The sequence below is a fragment of the Biomphalaria glabrata genome, chromosome 11 (genome assembly GCF_947242115.1).
Source record: "Biomphalaria glabrata chromosome 11, xgBioGlab47.1, whole genome shotgun sequence".
NCBI classification, from domain to species: Eukaryota; Metazoa; Mollusca; class Gastropoda; family Planorbidae; genus Biomphalaria; species Biomphalaria glabrata.
The window spans coordinates 72,663-95,984 of NC_074721.1; the positions used below are offsets into that span (position 1 = coordinate 72,663).

At 35.6% G+C, this 23,322-nt stretch overlaps 1 long non-coding RNA gene across 1 annotated transcript; it reads left to right on the forward strand.

The window, feature by feature from the left end:
* Positions 1-6,561: 6,561 nt before the first annotated feature.
* LOC129921815 (uncharacterized) lies at positions 6,562-23,316 on the forward strand. The gene is made up of 7 exons (XR_008773794.1): positions 6,562-6,649; positions 10,497-10,596; positions 12,155-12,351; positions 13,739-13,895; positions 14,460-14,635; positions 16,509-16,638; positions 20,137-23,316. It is a non-coding gene; the product is annotated as an uncharacterized LOC129921815 (long non-coding RNA).
* Positions 23,317-23,322: the final 6 nt, after the last annotated feature.

The window sequence follows — 23,322 nt, forward strand, 5'->3', positions numbered from 1 at the left end:
CTATTTTGACATTTATAAGTAGATTAACCCATATGTATGAGTAGGATATAATTATCTTCAGTTTTGAAGTAAGGTCTATATCTATATTTTTATCCAGTACAGTAGTAGTTCCCCTTTAAAACCATGCGGTCTATAAGCCAGGTGATGTAAAGATCATCTTTTTCTCTAGCTGACAGTTAACGAGGGTGTTTTGTGGCCAGCACAACATACAACCGCCTTTTTCTCTCCAAAACTAATGCCAGCTACCCATTAAAGTTGGGTGGACTCAGAGGCGCCCTAAAGACGAGGAAATTAAAAAAAATCCCAGTCTTCACTAGGATTGGAACCTAGCGATTTACAACTCAGCCACCATAGTCTCCATAGTGCAGTACAATGTTTCAGTTGTAGAGTTGTCGTTCTTATTTCCCATTATCCCCACTCGCCAGTCGCCACACAGCAACCCAATGAAGAAACAAACTCATTTTTGCAGCAACTGACAGCAACTAACCAGCGGCGGACTGGCATTCGGGCCATTGCCCTGTGGGCTGGTACCCAAATTCATCAGGCGACAGACGAATGAAAGATGAGTAATAAAAAACATCTATAAGGTAAAGAAGCTTTCAAGACAAGAATAGAGACTGAAGACAAGATTAGAGAGTAAAGACAAGCTTAGTGATTAAAAACAATACTTGGGAATGAAGACAAGAATAGAGAGTAAAGACAATACTAGAGATTGAAGACAATACTAGAGATTGAAGACAATACTAGAGATTGAAGAAAATACTAGAGATTGAAGACAATACTAGAGATTGAAGACAATACTAGAGATTGAAGACAATACTAGAGATTGAAGACAATACTAGAGATTGAAGACAATACTAGAGATTGAAGACAATACTAGAGATGGAAGAAAAGACTAGGGATTGAAGAAAAGACTAGGGATTAAAAAAAAAGACTAGCGATTGAAGAAAATACTCGGGAAAAAAGAAAAGACTAGGGATTGAAGAAAAGACTAGGGATTGAAGAAAATACTAGAAATTGAAGAAAAGACTAGATATTGAAGAAAAGACTAGAGATTGAAGACAAGACTAGAGACTGAAGACAAGACTAGAGATTGAAGAAAAGACGGGATTGAAGACAAGACTAGAGATTGAAGAAAAGACTAGAGATTGAAGGAAAGACTATAGATTGAAGAATATACGACAGGTTGAAAAAAAGACTGGAGATTGAAAACAAGACTAGAGATTGAAGACTACAGATTAAAGATGTATTACTTTGTAGATGAGTAGAGATTGAAGACAAGACTAGAGCGTGAATGTGTTTCACTAACGAAAAAGTTTAAATAATATGAATAAATTGAAAACCTCCTTACGTAACTAATTCGAGACCCACAGACTTATGTTCATTGAGTTTTTTTCACTTCTGAAATACCACAACAAGACAACCGAAGTAAGATTGACTGAGACAGTTCTCGGGATTAGTATAATCATACAATTTAGTATATCCAACTTTGTCCTGTGACTACGAGTATTGATTTTAGAGGTAACTGCAAATATCATTTAAGCATTTACAAACATATGGTGGATCACCTTGATTTGATGTAAATTTGAGAGAGAGGAGAGAGAGAGAGAGAGAGAGAGAGAGAGAGAGAGAGATACAAAGAGGGAGAAAGAGAGAATCTATGGATCTAAGGGAGCCTCTGAGTCCAACCATCTCTAAAGACTCTAATAGGTACCGTTTGATTGTCAAAAGAGTTGAGCTGAAGGCTCTTCGAGCTCTAGGCGTGTAAGCCTGCTTGAACAACCGTTCTGTGTGGAAGAGGTCCAAGTCAATGCCTATGTAAGACATTGCTATTTCCGACGTATCTGGCACTCCGGGCGCATGGACTAGAATACATGGTCGAAAGCCGAGCACACCTGCAACCTCGCCATTTTCCTATGTTGTTCCAAGCTAACCGTGCAGGACTCGCCATTAATATAACGGTCCGTTGAGGAACGGCGCATGGATTATCGATAGGGACGTGGAAGCTCTCTTTCAACTCCGCACCGTGCAATGGGAAAGCTCTCGCATTCCCTTGGACACTCCCACAGGAGTTTTGTTTTTCTATTCACTTAGCCTAATCACTTCCTCAAATGATCGTTTCCACCAGAGTGCCACGTTGCGGCAGAATAGCGTGCCCGGGCTGATGGGTACCCGATATTCCATAAGGATAGGTAAAGGCATTTGGTCGTTGTATCTTACCAAACGTTGATGGGTATATGCTACGGTAGTCCATATCTATAATTTAAAAAAAATAAACAAATAATACAGTTTTTACTTATTACTGCTCGAAACTTGCGTAATAAAATATTGTTGTAACCCTATTCACGACGCAAAAGGGTTAACTGTGTGTGATCGGCTGACATATGTGACACAGGCCAGTAATACAGTTTAGCGTGCTATATTGAAAGCCATGGGACAGTACTGGCATGAACTTGACACGCCAATAGTGCCCGTGTTATGGTCATCTGATCATAAGCCTGCGCAGACCAGAGACACAGTGTGTAAGAAAGCGGCAGTTCAAGACCGGAGAGCATTGAGACCGGGACTGTTAGTCATGAAGTCGGTCCTGGTGCAGTCCTCCAGTGAAACGTACGAGTCCAGGAAGAGACAGTAGAGTTATGAGTTTAGTACAGTGATATACAGTCTATCTTATCTTATACAGACGTTCCTTCAAAAAAGAAGATGATTACGTCCTACGCGTCATGCATTTAGTCATGCATATTAACCAATGACTTAAATTCTGCCAAGTCACTGGTTTTCCTGGCTAGCTCAGGCAACCCATTCCATGCTCTAATAGCACTAGGGAAGAAGGAGTATTTGTACAAATTTGTCCTAGCATATGGGATGAGGAATGTGCCTTTATCTTTGTGTCTACCAACGTTGTAGCCGTTGATTGTTTTGCCAATTGTGTCGTATTGGCTGTTTTATTTGACCATTATTAAAGTACCAGATTATTTGGAGCCTTGTTGTCAAGTTCTTGATGTGTTGATGTGCTGTGTGTGTTTAGCAGTGTTTACAGAAGACTGATTAGGAGAGAGAGGATCGTTACAATATGTATATATTGATTGTATACATCACATCTAATTCACTATAAAGACTTTGAATAAAAAAAAAAGATTTTCCCTTCTATTCTAAATATTTTGACATCTTAACAGTAGAATGTGGAACTCTGTTAAGAAATTAGTTTTATTTAATAAATTAAACTATCAATTGTCTCCCCTTGACTTAAAATGACACTCAGATAGACTCCCTTTAACATCTCTATACATCTCTATGCAAAATATGAATTCGATAAATATTGGTTCTGTGGTATGTATGTGCGTGATTTAGAATAGGAAAAATCTCTATAATAATGATTAGATTAGCGCATGAGATTTTAACTATGTTTTTTTAATGCCTCTATTCAGGTTACAACTTTATGGAACCTGGAAATTGGAGTGTGGGCGGAGGGTGGAAGATGGAGCCTGGACGCGGATCTCAAACAAACGGCTCAAACCATTTTCCTAAAAATTTAACAGTTGATGTATATCGCTGAGAAAAGAATTACTAGCTCGTTGGCCACACTAATGGATGGATTGGTCACAGCCTTAGAACAGATACCAACACAAGCGCTAGACAGACCTTAGAGTGAACCCCCCAGGGCATTAGACGCAGTGGAAGACCAAACAAGAAAGTGGCGACGTGGTGTACTAGATAAAGCCGAGGAGACAGGAAATAGCCATTGAAAACATTAGCAAGAGACCGTGGAGAGGGGCGTGTATTTACTGAGGCCGTATGTTCCATGAAGAGCGCAAAGGAAAGTTGATGATGATAGCCACACGGGGGGAAACTCTTGTTTGACTCTTATCATTTTTCAAGTTAAAAAAAATAAATGTAGAGCCGTTAGAGCCATTTTGAGATCCGAGTCCAGGTTCCATGAAGTTCTTACTGGAATAGAGGACTGGTATAAAAACAACGTATTTTACATTTTATTCTAGTTTAAATTTTTCCTGTTTTTTTATTTTGTGCGCAATTTGATAAGCTGTAAAACAGAGGCATACTCATGGTCTCATGCATGGACTAAAGCACCTTCTCTGTCTCTGACTTGTTTAGTCCTAGAAAGCTAATATACTCTACATTTGTGATCGTCACATCAGAGTTAACAATAAATTCACACTTTAAGCCCATGGAAACTCATCTACACCTAAAATAAAACAAATTTGATCTGATTAAAAAAGCTCCAAACAAGAGGGATTTTCGGTTGCAACTACTACATAAATGAAAATCTGAAGTCGGGAGAGATAACGACGCTGATCCTCTCTCCCTTGGAAGTCCCTTAAAGGAACGGTATATAATGCTCTCCTTCATTCCATTTGGAACCCCAATGGCGGTTCTGCCTCACATTCCTATTGGCCCATTCGTCTGCCTTAACACCAGAGCGACACGTTGAGGCTGAGAATAGTTTCCCACGGAATCCATGTGGGCCCATCCTTTGTCTCTTTCAAAACGGACGTATCAGTAAAAATGTTTGCTTCCAAAAGGGACGTATCAGAAACCTCATTAGTGCTAAGATTACTCCCTTAGAGCACGTGAACGGAAGCGGGAAGTGAGTTTCAAGGTCGCCTTGTGCCCGTACAAAGATAGAATGAATTATTGTCGCACATTAATCAGTTCTCTCTCTCTCTCCCCCCCCCTCTCTCTCTCACTCTCTCATCCCTCTCCCAATTGCCCTTTATGCATAACGCGACATGTTTTAAGAATGTGGATGACTGTTTCTTCATCTTCCATGCAGTGGCGGCACCGTGTTTCGTAGTTTTCTCGGAGCCATCTGAAGTAGACACCAATTTGACAGTGGCCGACTCGGAACTGGACTATGGAGGTACATTCTACCCTGTTATGTTATGATTAAACTTTAATAACATTTATTTTTGTTTGTAATCAGAAAATGTTGCATTTGGTCTAGAAGTATTGGAGAATGCATGCTCTTTTCATATAACACACGTTTTACTTTGTAAAACCAAAAATTAATTTAATTCAATGGGGTCAAATCAACGATTTAGGAGAGAGAGAGAGAGAGGGGGGGGGGGGATGAGTTAAAACGCTGGTAGTGTAATGCCTTGCAGGGGCGGACTGGCTATATGGGCATTCGGGCAAATGCCCGGTGGGCCGGAACCCAATTGGGCCGGTAGGGGCAGTGAAAGGGAAGCATGAATGCCACCAAGACTCACATTAAATTGTAAAAAGATTATACGCGCTCTTTGCAAGATGGCTGCTCTCTGTTTACAAATACTCCTTCTTCCCTAGTGCTATTAGAGCATTGAATGGGTTGCCTGAGCTAGCCAGGAAAACCAGTTAGCCTACTTGGCAGAATTTAAGTCATTTGTTAATATGCGTAATCATCTTCTTTTTTTGAAGTAACGCCTGTATTATATAAGATAAGATAAGATATAATATTCTTTTTGCTTTCATCCCGCTTATCTAAATGGTGGCTGGCCCTAATCACAAAGTGCGTTAACATCAACTTAAGCTTGATCTTAAATGATTCCGTCAGTTGTGTTCAAAAAGTTGCTGCTGTCTATGGCTTGGTAAAAAATGCGTAGGTGTTTTATGCTCACAGCATAGCAAGATGGGGGCGTCTTAAATCTACTATGGAGAGCAAAGTCTCTAGTACACTTGGAAAAGTTTTGTCCTACAATGTGGTCCATCAAGAAAAGATGCTCTAACAAAAATGAGATTCAGTTAATTTGATGTGCTCAAGATGCTATACTCCCCAAAGGAAAAAGAAGGTCATGAAGCTACAATTAGTGAGTGAAATTAGAAACATCCAACACAGTATTTGTCAGATAATCAAACTTAGCATGATTTTGAGGAGATGTATAATTCGATCTCCCTCATTTAGAATGTTGGGGGCCGGATTGCATAAAGATGGAATTATCTGTTTTTATGGCCTATTATATAACAAGCACAACGACCAACCGCCTTTACTTTTTAAAAAGTCAGTATGATTTCAAGTAGAGTTATGTAAATACAGGGTGTTTTAAAAATAAGTTCAGAATCTCAGTTTTCACCGGATTGTGGACCCATCCAAGGGGAGATCAGGCAGTTTACCTGATGCATTGCTTATCAGTAGTGTTCCATTCTAATGAAATTCGTCGAATTTCGGAAGCATTTAGTAGTTTTACATTATTTAAATCCTTAAAATTTCTCCCTTAACATTTTCTATTTCCCTCAATAGTAATATCTGTACTGTAAACCAACGAAAAAGCATTTATTGAAAATGTTTTAATTCTTGTGTTGTATTTAAAATACTTTTTAGCGCGCTAAAATGGACGGAATGTTAACGCGACATTAAAAGTTTAAAAGTGACGTAATTTTAATAGCAAAGTCTAGATAATTATAGATTTAGTAACATACAAGACAGACTAGAACCGAGCCTGGATGTAATCAGCACCACAGACCTACATATATATTATATCTAGACTAGACATGGAGATCTCTTTTAACACTACAAATAATGCGAATTTTTTTTTTTTTTAAACCCGAGTTGATGTGTGTTTTATATAGGTTGCACCACTCGGTGTTTAGGAGTAACATCCCTTGTAACAGTTGTTGTCAACCAAGATCATGGATGGCATACCAGCTGATTTTGGTGTGTTTAGCTTTAGGCACTTTAGCTTATAAAATCTTAGATCTAGAATCTATCATTTGGTTTTCACGCGCTGTCTCACGAAGATTTAAAATAATTATTAGATCTAGAACTTGTTGATGCAAATGAAGCAGCGTTCCTTTCAATGTTATTTCTAGACTCCAAACTTAAAGTAGTTAAAGGGTAACTCCGATGGTTTTGACAATTTTTGATATAATATGTGTTTTGATTTATAGATAATGAATATATTATTCTTTTTTTTTTTATTTGCAAGAATAACTTAGTAATTGATGTTTTTGTGACATAATTTTTCTGCGCATCCAAAACAGTCAGATTTTCACTGAATTTCTGTGTGACGTCACGACGGTGCACTCAAATCCTATTGATACTCATTGATAGGGAGGCGAAAAAGAAATTATCTTTGATAAAAAAAATTTTTCGTTATTACATCATTAAAATACTTTAAAAGAAATTTCTAATGGTGTATAAATTATGACTGTATGTTTGACCGTAAGAAAATTATGATTTTTTTGTGCTGTTTCGACCTAACATTGGTTGACATGGAAAAAGTGATGAGAGAGCTTGACGCTGGCTCAGCCGGCGAGACACACCCCCAAGGTCAAAAGTTCAAAAGTTGAAATTGAGTTTCGTAGACGATAGATCTACTTATTAAATAAGAAATTTAATAGTAGATCTAGTATTCGTAGTAAATTTCTAGCTCACAAATCTGATTTCATTTATATTTATGAACTTCAGTTGTTTAAAATGTCTCAGTAGTATCATTAATTGAATTCTTTGGCCTGGAAATCCAATGTATTGTTGGTACTGCACCTGGTATTAACTTCAATTTTTTTTAAAATCCCATTTCCACAGCAGTGAAGTTGCTGAAACAGCTTCTCTCAAAATGGTTTGAGCATAAACAGGAATTAGCTAATTCTTTGTAAAATATTTGCTCTTCAGGTGAATAAATTTTCCCCATTTTCCCTTTAAAACTTCATCTCTTGGAAACAAATGCAAAGAGACACTAATTTCTGTATCAGCATACTTGCTGATTTTATCTTTGTGATTGGAACTACTGCAACAAGCTGAAGAACAATATTTAATTTTCTTCAAGTAGAAATAGAGGTTTATAAACAATGACCGATTATAAATCAACGTGGAGACTAGATCTAGCTGTGAAGCGTAACAATAAATGCGATCCGATAGGTCTAGATCTAGACTAGAGAGTTTATCGGTTATATAGGTCTAGATCTATATTTAGCCAGCACCTTCGTGACGTCACGTTTTTAAAAACTAAAAACATCTCGCAGAACCCCGTTTTTTTGGGGGCGTGGAGAATTTTCTGTCTAATTTATTAAATATAAAATTTTCCGAGCATTTAAATAAAAAATGATATAATGTTTACTATTACAACTTTTTACGCAGAATTTAAATATGTCAATAACTAAAATTTGAAAAACTATCGGAGTTTCCCTTTAAACTTATTATTGTTTTTGTTTAGACAGTTTAGTTCTAATTCATTGACATTGAGTCACATTCGTGACATTGGCATTGGTCTTCAGTAGACAGTCATAAGACATAGATCTAGTATATATTCACATCTGATCATATCTAGATATAGAAAACAAGACTAGATTCTAATGCAGATTTACATAAATTTGTGGTATCTGACAATTCAGACATGCTCTCATGATGACTCATCTCTCTTGTTCCATGTCAACTGATGTTAGGTCAAAACCCCACAAAAAAAAAAAATCATAACTTTCTGTTAAACTTACAGTCATAATTTATACACCATTGGAAAGTTCTGTTAAAGTATTTTAAATGTACTAACGAAAAATTGTTTTTTTCAAAGATAATTTTTTTATTTCTCATCCCTACTATTAGTGTCACTCTATCAGAAGCTTCTTTTATGTCATACCATACATCCTAATGCTCCCCTCCCCAAGCCATGAATTTTAGTATCCCATGCCTCCACATGCAACAAAAATCTAAAGCCCTACAATGGACTACATACATTTCATTTTGTTTTTAATAATTAGTTATGAGTCAGTGGTATATGGTATATATATAATACAATTTAAAATTATTGGTCCTGACCACTAATGCATTCACTCATTAAATCAATAATTCCTACACTTGCAGTGGATGATAAAATACAAATATTTAACTTTTTAAATGAAGCCTTAGACAACTAAGCTATTGTCTAGATTGAAACTGCAGCGGTTAAATTTACCATAAAAATTTTATTTGCAATTTCTACAAGCTTATCTATATTTGAGAGCCAGCATAATTAAACTTTTTTTTGTTTTGTTTTTTTAATCTGTATGAAAGCATGTGTGTGTAAAAAAAAACTTTTTTATGACTAGATGTAGATCTTCAAGTAGGCCTTTATTCTAAAGCAAAAATTTAAAGTTCTAAAAATTGTCACAGTGAATATAAGGGCGTGTTAAAAGTGTAAAGGTGTATGTGTTTGGTGGGTGGGGGGTATAACATGGTTTGTAAAGATGGGTTATTCTAAATAAGGTGCCTCTCTAGATCCTGATCTATGACAAAATAAAAATCAATAAGTAAAGAGTTGACTACATTGCAAATAAAGAAATGATTGTAGTACTGGTTGTTCCACTGAATATACAAGGGCCAAAAAGTGTGTATTGTTTTTGGCGAGAGGGTGTCTTTTTAAAAATATTATATGTGGGTTTGGGGGCATTATAATGTAGATAGATAAGACTACTACTGATGAACCTAAGAAGAGTTTGTGCATACTCCTTAATATGGGTTTTCAGGCCATTTGATTGAATGATGAAAGAGACCGTTTGATCGTCTTATGGGCTGAGCCGGAGGCTCTTCGAGCTCAAAGTTTAAAAAAATACCTGTTTGGACGCCAAACAGTAAAAAAAACTAAAACCTGTGGGAACACAGTTCTGTTTGAGAGAGACCCGAGTTAATGCCTATGTAAAGCATTGCTATTTCTGATGCTTGGCTGCACATGGCTGAAGGCCGAGGACACAGGGAGCCTCCGCCATTTTCCTTCATTATACCTAGCTAACCGTGGTGGACACTCCATTTATGTAACGGTCCCTTGAGGAACAGCGCATGGATGTGTGACAGGTTTATGGGGACTCTTTTGCCACCCCACCCATGCAATGGGTGGACTCTTGTCTACCCGTGGGTATCCCCACGGGAGTTATGTTTCGCCATTCATTTAGCCTAGCTACCCCCTCAAGTAGCCGTTTCCACCCGGGTGCCATGGTGAGGCAGAACAGCGTACCTGGGATGAAAGAGACAAAAAAGAAAGGTGGCTTATAAATCTGAGGGCTAGAAAATTGTCGTGGGGTAGCATTGTTATGCGGGCTTTTTCATTGATGGATTCAAAAGTGTTGAAGGGGATATACACATATAGCAACTATTTTAACAGTAGCTCAGCATGGGTATCAGGTATAGCTATGTTTTTTTAGAATTCGAGGACGGCTGTTTCATAAGAATATCTACAATGGCCAAACTGATAGGCCTAACAAGTGTTTGTGTTTTTGTTTGTAAAAAATAATAGTAGTTAAGTAGGGAATAAATTTTTTTTTAATTTTTTTTTATTTTTTATTTTTTTTTATTGTAATAGGGACAAAATGAGCAGGCCAAATCTACACTTATCTTGTAGCTAGTTAAGCACCACTAGTGATCTGCTGAGTAGTTCTATTCATTTCTTTTATATTCCTGCCATCTCTCCTGCATTGTTAGCCACCCATTCTTGAAATTCTTTTGCATTGATCTACACACTATGTCTTGCTTTGTCACAAGATTATAAGTAGTTATTTGCAGCAACTGAACTAGATACTTTTATGTTTGTTTTTAGGTACATCTTATGGTGAAGAGTGGTTCAGGCAAGACCAGTATGTGGTCCATATTAATTGCTAATTGTATTGCAAGGGACACAAGAAGAATTGGTGTAACAAGTAAGTTCTACCTCGCACTCATGCACACTTAATACTAATGTATTCATGGATTGCCAAAAGTAGATACCTAGGGTTAGGTTAGGCCAGAGGTAGTTAAAATTGTTCATATATCATGTTAAATCAATTGCCTGGTTGGCAACTATTTCTTGGATAACTTAAAAAAATAAATCATTATTATTATTTTATTATTATTATGGCTTTTATATAGCGCTACTTTCATGCTTATAGCATGCTCACAGCGCTTTTGGTCCAATCTCATTTGTGGACCAGTGGGGGGGAGGGGGTATCTAGGAGTTGGCGCTCAGTAAACACAACTCTGAGTCGGGTGTCGAACCTCGAGCCCCCTTCTAGGTAGCCAAGCCAAGTTCAAGCGCACTTGGCCTCTCGACCACACTTCCCACCCATTAAAACATATGACTATAACAATTTCACAGTTTTATCTCCTTTCATCATCCTTTTTCTACTATAAAAGTATAGATATACTGAGTAACTCTATATTACAAACAGTATACCTATGCTATATAAACATTTTGAAGTAGGACTTAGAACTCCTGAAATCTTTTTTTTTGTTGTTGTTGTTGACTCTATCTCTCTTCTACTACCTCCATTGATATCTAAGTCGTTGTTGACTCTCTCTTCTACTACCTCCATTGATATCTAAGTTGTTGTTGACTCTATCTCTCTTCTACTACCTCCATTGATATCTAAGTTGTTGTTGACTCTATCTCTCTTCTACTACCTCCATTGATATTTAAGTTGTTGTTGACTCTCTCTTCTACTACCTCCATTGATATCTAAGTTGTTGTTGACTCTATCTTCAACTACCTCCATTGATATCTAAGTTGTTGTTGACTCTATCTCTCTTCTACTACCTCCTTTGATATCTAAGTTGTTGTTGACTCTCTCTTCAACTACCTCCATTGATATCTAAGTTGTTGTTGACTCTATCTCTCTTCTACTACCTCCATTGATATCTAAGTTGTTGTTGACTCTCTCTTCAACTACCTCCATTGATATCTAAGTTGTTGTTGACTCTATCTCTCTTCTACTACCTCCATTGATATCTAAGTTGTTGTTGACTCTCTCTTCAACTACCTCCATTGATATCTAAGTTGTTGTTGACTCTATCTCTCTTCTACTACCTCCATTGATATCTAAATAGATCCCTTTGCATCCTTCCCCTCATCCATCTTCTTTTTTAATCCTTCAATCATTTTCTTCCCTATAATTATTGACATTTTAAACTAAGAACCACCATATCACAGTCTAAAGCCCATATCATTAGGTCTGGCCACTCATGTTGTGGGCTACCTATATTTTTCTAATAATATTTTTTTTAATTAAAGTCTAGACTATACTTTAGTCTGACATTGATGTCTGCAGTTGGTCTATCAGGTTTGCAGACATCAATGGTAGTATGTGGGAGGAAATTGGCTAGGATCAGACAGACTGTGCAGTGCTGGTGAGACCAGCAAGCTTTAAACTTAAGTTTTGAAAAAGTACCCTTCAGTTAATACAAAGACCATATTATCCTTATAATCTAATGTTTTTATTTCAGTTTCCTCTTCTTATGATTGGGAAATTCCATTTGAAAGTATCACAGATCTCCAGTGGCTTGGAAGTGGAGCTCATGGGCCTGTGTTTCTTGGCAAACTCTGTAATGAAAAAGTTAGCAGTCAAGAAGGTCAGAGATATTTAAGAGACAGACATTCGGAACTTAAGGAAACTGAATCACCCAAACATTATAGCCTTCAAGTAGGTTTTCTTGTAGTATTTTTGCATTTTCCATTGTCTTTCAACTCATTGACTGCAGTGTTTTTTTGTTTTGTTTTTGTAAAGATACTTTTTTAGAAAATGTTTTTTTTCCTAACATGACTAAAACACAAATTTGTAATATAAGTATTAGCAATAACAATCGACACCAGTACTAAATCTGTCAGACTTTTAAAAAATTTAAAATAAAAAGTTTTAGACATTCCTGCTAAAAAAAAAAAACCATTATTGTTCCCTGCATGTGATCAGTGACAGCTGAGTTTAAAGTCAATTTAAAATTTATCTTTTTAAAAATGTATGCAAAGTATAATTTTCATTATTAATTTAAAAAATCTCTAAGCTATATTTATCTCTGTATATCATCCTCACCTGTCCCTTAGTATATCCATTTTTTTTTGTCTTTTGCCTTGAATAGAATCTTTTCAGTGACAGACCCATCCATTCTTTAATGTTGTCTTCCCATCACTTTCTCCTTCTGCCTCTTCCTTTTTCCTGGTGCTGTTCCTTGAAGAGAGAGTCTTTGCAAACCCTGAGAACCTTGTAATTGGTCACTAAGTTTTAGTACCCATTTTTTGACAGTAGTCAGCAGGTCATTGTGAGTGTGATCCAGTTTTGAATCTTCTCATAGAAAATAATTTTTTTTTTATTTTGATATAAACCAAAGGATGTGATGGGGTAGGCAGGGAATTAGGAAAATAACTGTACAGGATAGACACAAGACAACATATTTCCTTCTGCATCAGTAAACATTGTCAGATGTAAAATGAGAATATTTTACTTTCTGAAGTTTTGAGTAATTAAGCAGCAGTAAGGACTCACATAAGATTGAAATCTTGATTAGATTGTATCACATTCTTAGCTGTATGGCTTGATAATTTATTTGCACAACTATACATGCTAACTCTGGTTTTTTATCTTAATCCTCTAAATCTGTTTATTTGAATCTTTCTCCAAACCTGTATATTATATTATGAAAGATGTCATAGTAATAGCAATAAGTTTCCTATGCTGAAAGCTAAGTTTATTTTATTACAAAAAAAAATTGTTATATTAATTGTCCTATGCAGGAACTTAAACATGCAGATTATATACTACAGTAGCTATGTTCCTTTGTCAGAGATTTTCATTCATACTTGAAAGTGCAGAGAGAAACATCCTTCTTGTTTTAGAAATTCTTTAATGATGTAGCGGTAAATTGTTTACGTTTTACCTGAAACTGGGTTTTTCTATTAGTGCAATTAGCTAGAACTAATATGTGTGTTTCTACCTACTTTTGGAATGCTGTCACTACCAACCTCTCAGCAATCATTTTGTGATTATGTTTAAAAAGAATTATTTCAAAAATTTTTTTGTTTCGTTTTGTCTGCAGTGTTCTTGTGGCATCCAATGATATTGTCAGGAACCAGCCGAGAGTGGAATGAAAAAAAAAAAAAGCACTAAAATGTCATTCACTGGCACTGTGACCTGAATGGCATCAGAAGTCATTTGAAATAAAATGTGCAGTGAAATGAAAAAGTAGACATTTGGTAAGTAGCCTGGTGCGATTTCTTCTACCTAAAAAAAATAATTTACCTGTATTTTATGATATGACTTTATGGTCTTAGGTGTCCACACTCATAATCACAATAAATTTCCGTAAGGATCAATAAAGCAGTCTTAGTCTTAGTCTTAGTCTTAGTATTGATATGCAAGATATGATTCCTTAAGTTTTCATCATTTTTTTTGTGTTGTTGTTGCTGTAATTACTTTTTTTAGATAAAGATGTATATATAATTTCAATGACATTGTTATAAAGCCAGTCAGAATAAACATTATAATTGACATTTTAGAACTAAAAATGAGAAATGAGATGTTTAAGATGACCCAAAAATTTAACCAGCAGACACAGCTGTACATTAGTTTTCATGTCTGAAATCTTTATCATATGTGATACTTTTATGCAAACAAGGTTTACTACTATTAATTGACTAAAATATATGCAATATTTACCACACACTCTATATAAATGAAATTTATAAAATCATCAACACACTCCTTAAAAAAAAAAGACCACCACCAAAGAATAGTAAATATCTTTCTCTTTTTTTCAGGAGTGCAAAGCTCAAAAATCAACCATCATTTAGACAAATTCTCATGCACCATGAGATTGCCTCTGCTAAATTACTTTGATTCAGTCGGGAGGACTTTTCTGAATCTCAATGAAGTCCTTAACTGAAAGACACAGATTCTGTCATTATCATCAAGATATTCTAAGAAAGGATCTGAGGTATTCTCATTTTCTAATTACAATAAATGGATAAAAAACCTGCAAACAACAACACCGCCTATCGATAATGCACTAACCTCTAGACCATCGCAATGTCCAAAAAACATTCATTTGGTCCAGAGTCATTTGCCTATATGCAAATTACCACCCCAGTGGTCAATTTTCACTGGTTCGAGCCTTGGTCGGTGCACTCCCTTATTTTTGTCGCATTTAATTCACTACTTTCTCTCATTTAAAAACTCGGTCCCATGTGCTGCTGTTTATTTATATATGTATCATTAAATGTATCCAAATAAGTGTTTCCCAAATTTTTGTAATAACAAATTTTTGCACATAGAAAAAATTTAGCTTAACATTTATCTTATTTTTAAAGGTAGAATGTTCCTCACATGTAAAATATATATTTTGAAACGGTGACCGGTCACTTCATCCCCGGTCATTTCATCCCCGGTCACTTCATCCCCGGTCATTTCATCCACAATTAAATATTTTATGTATAAATATGATTATGTAGAATGCTTTTTTGACATTTTATGACTTGTTACTAATGCGACTTTGTTTTCTTAATGTGAAATCGTATATTATATTGTAAATCTGGGTATGTACTTAGCTATAGCGCTTCTATTGGATGTGGGGGTTGTAATATCATAATATTATCCGGATCGAAGGCCAAGATTTGGTGGTAGTAGTAAAAAATCATTCGAGAGATAGAAGTGCGGTTACAATAATTATGATCATGCCGCCGATAACTTATCATCAAAGGCCAAGGTGTGGTGCAAGTAGAGGAAATCTTTTGAGAGATAGAAGTGCGATTACAATAATTATGATCATGCCGCCGATAACTTATCATCAAAGGCCAAGGTGTGGTGCAAGTAGAGGAAATCTTTTGAGAGATAGAAGTGCGATTACAATAATTATGATCATGCCGCTGATAACTTATCATCAAAGGCCAAGGTGTGGTGCAAGTAGAGAAAATCTTTTGAGAGATTGAAGTGCGATTACAATAATTATGACCATGCCGCTGATAACTTATCATCAAAGGCCAATGTGCGGTGCAAGTAGAGAAAATCTTTTGAGAGATTGAAGTGCGATTACAATAATTATGACCATGCCGCTGATAACTTATCATCAAAGGCCAATGTGCGGTGAAAGTACGACAATGTTTCACTTTATTTTATTTTTCAATCGCTCTTTCTTGAAAATGGGCACGTCATTTTTAGCCTTGAAATAAGATTTTATTTTTTTCTAATAAAGGCGGAGTTCACCCATCCTCGTGATATCATTTCGCCTGTATAAGTTTTACTTTAATTCCTTTTAAACATGAACGTGTTACAATTTTGTCATTTAAATAAAAAATGAATACTTTAAATATTGCTCATTTCATGATTTTTAAAATTACAATCTGTTAGATAAAAATGATCAGATGATTAAAATATCAGGGGTTGAAATGACCGGGGATGAAGTGACCAGGTGAAGTGACCGGGGGATGAAATGACCGGGGATGAAGTGACCAGGAACCATTTTGAAACACATTTTCTATTTTGTATTAGAATTTATGTTTAGCATAAACTTTGTTGTTATAATCAAAATATTGAAAAAAATGACTTTATCACTTTGGGTCCTTGAAGTGCATACCCGGTATCTTATTTAAATTAGACCCAGCAGTGGTAAGTTCAATGCTAACAAATGGATTTTGAACCCAAGAACCCAAGTTATGTGAAGTAATTTTGGATCTTTTCACCTGTTCATTCATAAGTTTAAATACTCCCTAACCTGACCCTTACTTATTTATGATGTTGATGTTTTATTTTCTGTATGATTATTTTGTATCATTGCAAACATTCAATTTTAATAATGAATTTTTTTTTATTAGGTGAGAACAATTACTGACTATGTACAATAATAGTAGTAAGAGTATAATTCGTCCAATCATAAAAGTTCTAGAAAAGCTAGATCGACTTGGTAAAAAAAACGACACATATGTCAGAGTCTGAAGTCACCATGTAAGTAAATTTTCTTGTTGTGTGAGTGTATCTTTATTTCCACAATCTATAGCTCACACTCCACTATCATACCATAAGGGAGCCTTGGCCAAATAGACATAAAGAGAAATGAAAAGATAGACTTACAAAAGGAAATAAAGAGGCAGACTTTTAGGCTAAAGAGAAATGACAAGGTAGACATAATGTCAAAGTAAGGGTCCTCAATTGAGGAACTGATAAGACTTGTAATTTACTACACTGTTAAGTAAATATTAACTAGCAATCATAAAGAAAATCTTTATCCATCCATCCATCCCAGTGGCGCTACAGCCCATGGAGGGCTCTGGCCTGCTTCAACACATCCTTCCATTCAGAGATCTCCTGGGCCTTTCGTCTCCACGCCCTAACCCCAAGCTGCTTCAGATCTGCTTCCACGTCATCTATCCATCGCATTCAGGGTCTGCCTTTGCGTCGCCTGCCTTTTGGTTTCTGCCTGTATACGATTTTTGCCCCTCTGTTATCTGACATTCTTTCAAGGTGACCTGCCCAATGTAGTCTGTTCTTTTTTATTTCGTTCACTGTTGGTGGGTCTTCATATAATTGATATAACTCATGGTTAGTGCTGTCCTCTACCCTGTTTCATCCTGTATGGCACCATAGATTTTCCTAAGAATTTTTCTTTCCCAAGTGTTAAGTAAATTTTCAGATGTCTTTGTCAGTGTCCAGGTCTCACTTCCATACATTGCTGCTGGTCTTATTATGGTTTTGTATATTATTTTCTTGGTTTTCCTTGAAATCGTTTTGCTCTTAAGTAAATGGTGGGTGCTATAAAATGCCCTGTTGCCTGTTGCTATTCTTTCCTTTATTTCTGTTAGTAGGTCATTTTTGAAATTAATAGTACTTCCTAGATATTTGAAAGTTTGGACGTTTTCAAATTCATGGTCTTTGATTTTGATATTTTGTCCCTCTGTTTGATTGTCTCTTGTCATTGTGATGTACTTGGTTTTACTGTCATTGACCTCAAGTCCTGCTGGTCGAGATGCTTCTTCTAGTTGTATGAAGGCTCTAGCGATGTCAGAGGTTTCTTTACCCAATAAGGCAATGTCATCGGCATAAGCAAATTATTGTAGAGGTTGGCTGTATATCGTCCCTGTTGGTTGTGGACCCATGTTTTCTCTCCTGAAGTAGTTAGTAATAGTTCCCCTTGTGTTTATGTGTATATTTCTTATAACTCTCTCCAGTGTTAAATTGAAAAGCATGCAGGAAAGTGCATCTCATTGTCTTAATCCTCATTTAATCCTAAATTCCCGTGAGTGTTCTCCTTGTATTATGACTTTGCTTTTTGAGTTGTTTAATGTCATATGTATAAGTCTTGTCAGCTTGTTGGGTATTCCAAAATCCTGTAGAGTGTCATATAGGTATTTCCTTCTGATACTGTCATAAGCCATTTTATAGTCTATAAAGAGTTGGTGGATTGGTATGTTGTATTCATGGCATTTTTCTAGTATACATCTTAGTGTGAAGATGTGGTCGGTTGTGGATTTGTTGGGTCTGAAACCACGTTGGTAGTCACCTAAGATTTCTTCTGAATATTTTCCAAGTCTCTTAGTTATAAGCCTAGACAGTATCTTATAAGTCACATTTAGTAGAGAGATTCCTCTGTAATTACAGCACTTTAACTTGGATCCTTTTTTGTGTATTGGGGTTATAAGAGCCGTTTCCCATTCTGTTGGTATTACTTCTTCTTCCCAAATTCTTGATATTAGTCTGTGTATTTGGGAATGTAAGTCTTTCCCTCCATATTTCATTAGTTCTGCTGTGATTTGGTCCTCTCTTGGTGCTTTGTGATTCTTCATGGTCCTAATTATTTCTGATGTTTCAATGAGTGTTGGAGGGTTCACTAAGGGATCTGGTCCCCCATGTGGCAGTTCATATTCTCCATTGTCTGAATCTTCTGTGGTATTTAGGATCTCCTCAAAGTATTCAGTCCATCTTTCAATTACCCTGCTGTTTTCTGTAATAAGCTGACCATATTTGTTCTCACACATGTGTGATCTAGCTTGAAATCCGTTCTTTTCATCTTTAATTTTCATATACATTCCTCTCATGTCTCCCTCCTTTGCTAGTTCCTCAATTTGAATAATCTTGGACTTTTCCCATTCCCGTTTTTTCTTTCTCACAACTTTTGTGGCCCTTCTTCTTGCTTCATTGTATTGCTGTCTAGTGTTTCTGGTTTCTCTCTGTAGCATTATCATCCGAGCATTGTTTTTCTCTTCTATAATTTGTCTGCATTCATCATGATACCACCCCATTCTCTTGTTCTTTTGTTTAAATCCAACTACCTCTTCTACTGTTCTTTTGATAGCATGCTTTATTATTTCCCAATGCTCATTTATGTTATTTTCGCTGTCCTTTTCTAATGTTGTCAGTTGCGTTTGGAGTGCCATTCTATAAGTTTCTGCAACAAGTGGATCCTATGTGAGTTTTTGACTATCATATTGCTGTGCTCTCTGTCTTTGGTAATTGTGTATGGTACTTATTCTTTATCTAAGTTTAGCTTTTACTAGTAGGTGGTCTGAGTCAGCATTAGCTCCTCTGAAACTTCTTACACCTAGTATATCTGATCCATGTCTCTTATCTATGAGTATATGATCTATTTGATTCTGGGTGTTGCCATCAGGTGAGATCCAGGTTACCTTGTGAATATTCTTATGTTGGAATTTTGTGCTGCTGATAGACATTCCTTTTCCTGATGCAAATCCACTAATCTTATGCCATTATTGTTGGTCTCTTCATGTAAGCTTTCTTTGCCAATTATTGGTATGAATGCTGGTTCCTTTCCAATTTTTGCATTGAAATCTCCTAGGACTATTTTGATGTCATGCTTTGGTGCTTCATCATAAATTCTTTCCAGTCCATCATAGAAGGCTTCTTTTGTATTATCATCTGCATCTTCAGTAGGGACATGAACATTGATGAATGATATATTGAAGAATTTTCCTTTCAAACATAGTGAGCAGTGTACTGTTCCCTGAAGGAAGGTCTTTGCAAGCCCCGTAGATCTTGTTATATAGCCATAGATTTTAAGCTTGCATTTTTTTTACAATAGTTGGCAGGTCATCATGGGGTCCGATCGCTGCAGTAACCCTGTCTCAAATCTCATGGTTTGTGATGTGGTCTTTGAATGTGATAACTAGGATCCTTCTGTAGCATCTCAATTTCATTGCTAGGATCCTCCTCTCTAGCTCAGCGTTCAAGACTCGCAAGCATATAAAAATGTGGCCATGACCAGGGAGCACATCAGTCTGATTTTGGTGCTGAGGGCTAAGCCCTTGTCTTTCCATATTATTTTAAGTTTTGAAAGTGCTGCTGTGGACTGTACTATTAGGACCAATAGTTTGGTATTCAGAAAAAGAAAAAGAAATGAATTTTAGAATGTTATACATCTAGTTTTTTTTTAAGAGATAGAGATGAGACAACAAAAATAAAGACACTTTTTTTTTCTCTTTTGACTTTAAGCCTGACTCTATAAAAAACACAGAAGGGAGCATGACAACCAGGTCTTAGCTGGTACCACCACCTCCTACGAAAATGCGTGCCAGGAAGTCTTGTCATCGTCGCAATAACAGCAGAGGGTCTATGAAAGACATTACCTCTCCGCTCAAATCTCAATCTACATATGAAGCTTCACTGGACACCCAAACATCAGACAAACTAAACCCTGCAGAGCTTCATCCTACCGACCTATCCTAAGACATTAAACTTTTTGGGACCTGCCACTGCAATCAGGGAGTATCGAAGTGAAGATGAAGCTGATGGGCAAGAGACTAGGTTAACAACATTAAAAAACGTCAAGTTCATTGTAGCAAAAACTCATCCATTTCTGCCGCAAGGCACTCGCCAATCTCAAAACATTCTCCTGTAAGTAAAAGCAGAACTCATCCTATCAAGACAATAACTTTAATGATGTTAGCTTTGGCTGTGATGGTGCCTGCAGTGATGCTACTTGTAGCAGCAAATGCTCATCCCAGGTCAGTGCTAATGTGGAGAGCATATGTGACCTATGCCCAGCCCAAAACAGAACTTGGAAACTATGAGTGAAAAATCCTCTCCGGATATTGACCTCTCATCCCGACCTGAAACCTTTATTTCAATGCTGACATAACAAACAGATGGTTTGGTTATTGTTGTATTTGAAAAACACAAATGTCTACCAAAATTGAGGCCCACTTTCTTCAATTCTTTACAAAGGTAACCTGCAGCATGTTAAAAGGATGAAGTTTGTGATAGGCTTCTTAAAAAGTTGGTTCCAATAAAAATTAAACTTAGTTAATTCATAAGTATCAATTTTAACCAGGTGTAATAGTTTGTATTTCAAATGTCTAATAAGTCCACTTGGGCATTATTTGTTTATTGGGAGCTCTGCTTGATTAGCCAGTGCACTAGGAATTTTGTCTCTTTCATAAAAATTAGCATTTTAAAAAATTTCCTTTAAACTTAAAGATGACTCTATTTTAAAAGCTAATTGCATTCAAGGTTTGGGTGGCAGATTGGCTTAGCCAATACACAAGGAACTACTGCATATTGGTAATAAGCTAATGCACAGGAAAATAGTATTTATTGACTGTTGCTAACAACCAATATAAAAAGGATTTTCAGCCATTGCATGTTTTCAAGAGGGGAAAATTCCTCTTAAATAAATACACACAATGATTTTGTAGGCAGTTTTCTTTGCTTCTTTTCTCCTCATTTTCATCTTTGCTAATGACAATTTTATTTGTTTAATAACAATATTTTATCAAATCTTTGAAATATAAAAAATAATTTGAAACTAACATATCACATTTTTTAAAACTGTTTTGTTATGTATGGTAACCACTATTGGCATTTCGAGATAATAATAAAAATAGATGCACATTTTTTCATGTCTTTTTTTTGCATTCTTAAAAAGAATGTATGCAGCCAAAACAGTGTTACCCAACCTAGAGCCTGCAGGCCATATCTGACCCATGATGCAGTGCAGTTTGGCTTTTGAAGCTTCTGCTCATGGTGCAGAGACCAATTTCATTGGACTTGCCTTTTTTTTTATGTGGCCCATGACATGTATAAGAAATTCAGCCTTCAGGCTGGAAAAGGTTGGGCAGCACTGACCTAAATCATCCCTTTTGAGTTTTGTCCACATCAATACATGACTTTATTTCCTGTCCAATATTTCATAGACCTAAAAAACGTGTAGGATTTTTTAAATGTTTTCTTTTTCAGGGTGGGGTGCTCTGTAACCATAAGTTTTTGGACTAGTATTTAAAAATAGTGTTCAGTCCTACAAAAAGATTAGTTTATTGAGACTTAAAATTGTTTTGTTGTTTTATAAGGTCCATTTTTAAAAATGTCATCACCTCCAACTTGAATTATTCTCAATATGAAAAACAAAGTGTGAATTATTTTGTCATAGAAACATTTATTACAACATAAACTGAAAAAAAAAGTTAAATATTATATAAATATTGTTCATGATTTTTACTAACGAGTTTCACTTCAGTTTCTCTGTGGCTAATTACTCTTATTTCATACATTTATAAGTGTATATTTGTTTGTATAGATCTTTATTTATTTTAACACACATCTTCTTTTCTCTAGAACTGTTCTTAAAGTTTACCAGTGACATTTGTATTAGATCTCCAGATGATACTTGTTTTTATTTGACCACATAAATTTGTCATTGTTCCATTCATTAGACAAACTGCAAAAGTTTTGCTGGATAAAATTTGCTTCATCAAAACATTGGTTTCGCTGGCTGGACTATCACCTTGATTCTACCTTTTATTGAAAAGAATTCATCTTAGTTTATGCTTTTGTTTAACTTCTGCACTCTAAATCTACTAAACGTTAATCATAGAAAAGTAATGAAACTTTTTTGTTTTCTTAGCCATGTCTACTACCATTGTTAAAATAGATAAAATTGTGAGGGAGTTTTAAAAATGTAATTTGCTAGATTACTAGCACAACCACTCATTGAAATTCATTTTAGTGGAAAGGGGAGGGACAAAAAAGTGTTTTCTATGTTGTTTTGTTGTATGCTTTATTTTAATTGTCATTTATTTTCTCTTGCTATTCATTCTCTAAGTACCAGTATGAAGAAACCAAACAAGCTGCTGAGGGAACATCTGATTAATACTTTTTTATATATATAAATTGTATTTGGTAGCATTTTTTTAGGTTTTTTTTTCTAAAGCATTTATTGTTGACTTAATTTAAAATATTCTTTTATCTCAGATTTGTGATTAGTACATTAAAACAAAAAAACAGTTTTGTAATATGATATATTATTATTCATCACTGTTACTAATCCATATTTTTTTTTTTTTTTTTTTACATTTAAACACCTTGTATATTGACAGAAGAACTCTTTTGTGTTCTCCTGATTCCTACAATCATTCTAGTGGCGGCCATTTTATTTCTTGTCATTTGTAGAACTATGATTCAGTTGTTATTGTTGTGAATTAGTTCTGCCAATGGTTATTTATGTATTGATATGGTTTAACATTTTTTAAAAATTATTGTAAAGACAATCTAACTAATGCCTGTCCTGTCCTGTCAGGACTTTATTTATGATTAGATTTTTAAATGTCTAGGTAATTAAGTAAAATTTCAATTGCAATATGTGTGTGTATTAAAGAATAATTGTTATCTTTTGCTTGATGATTA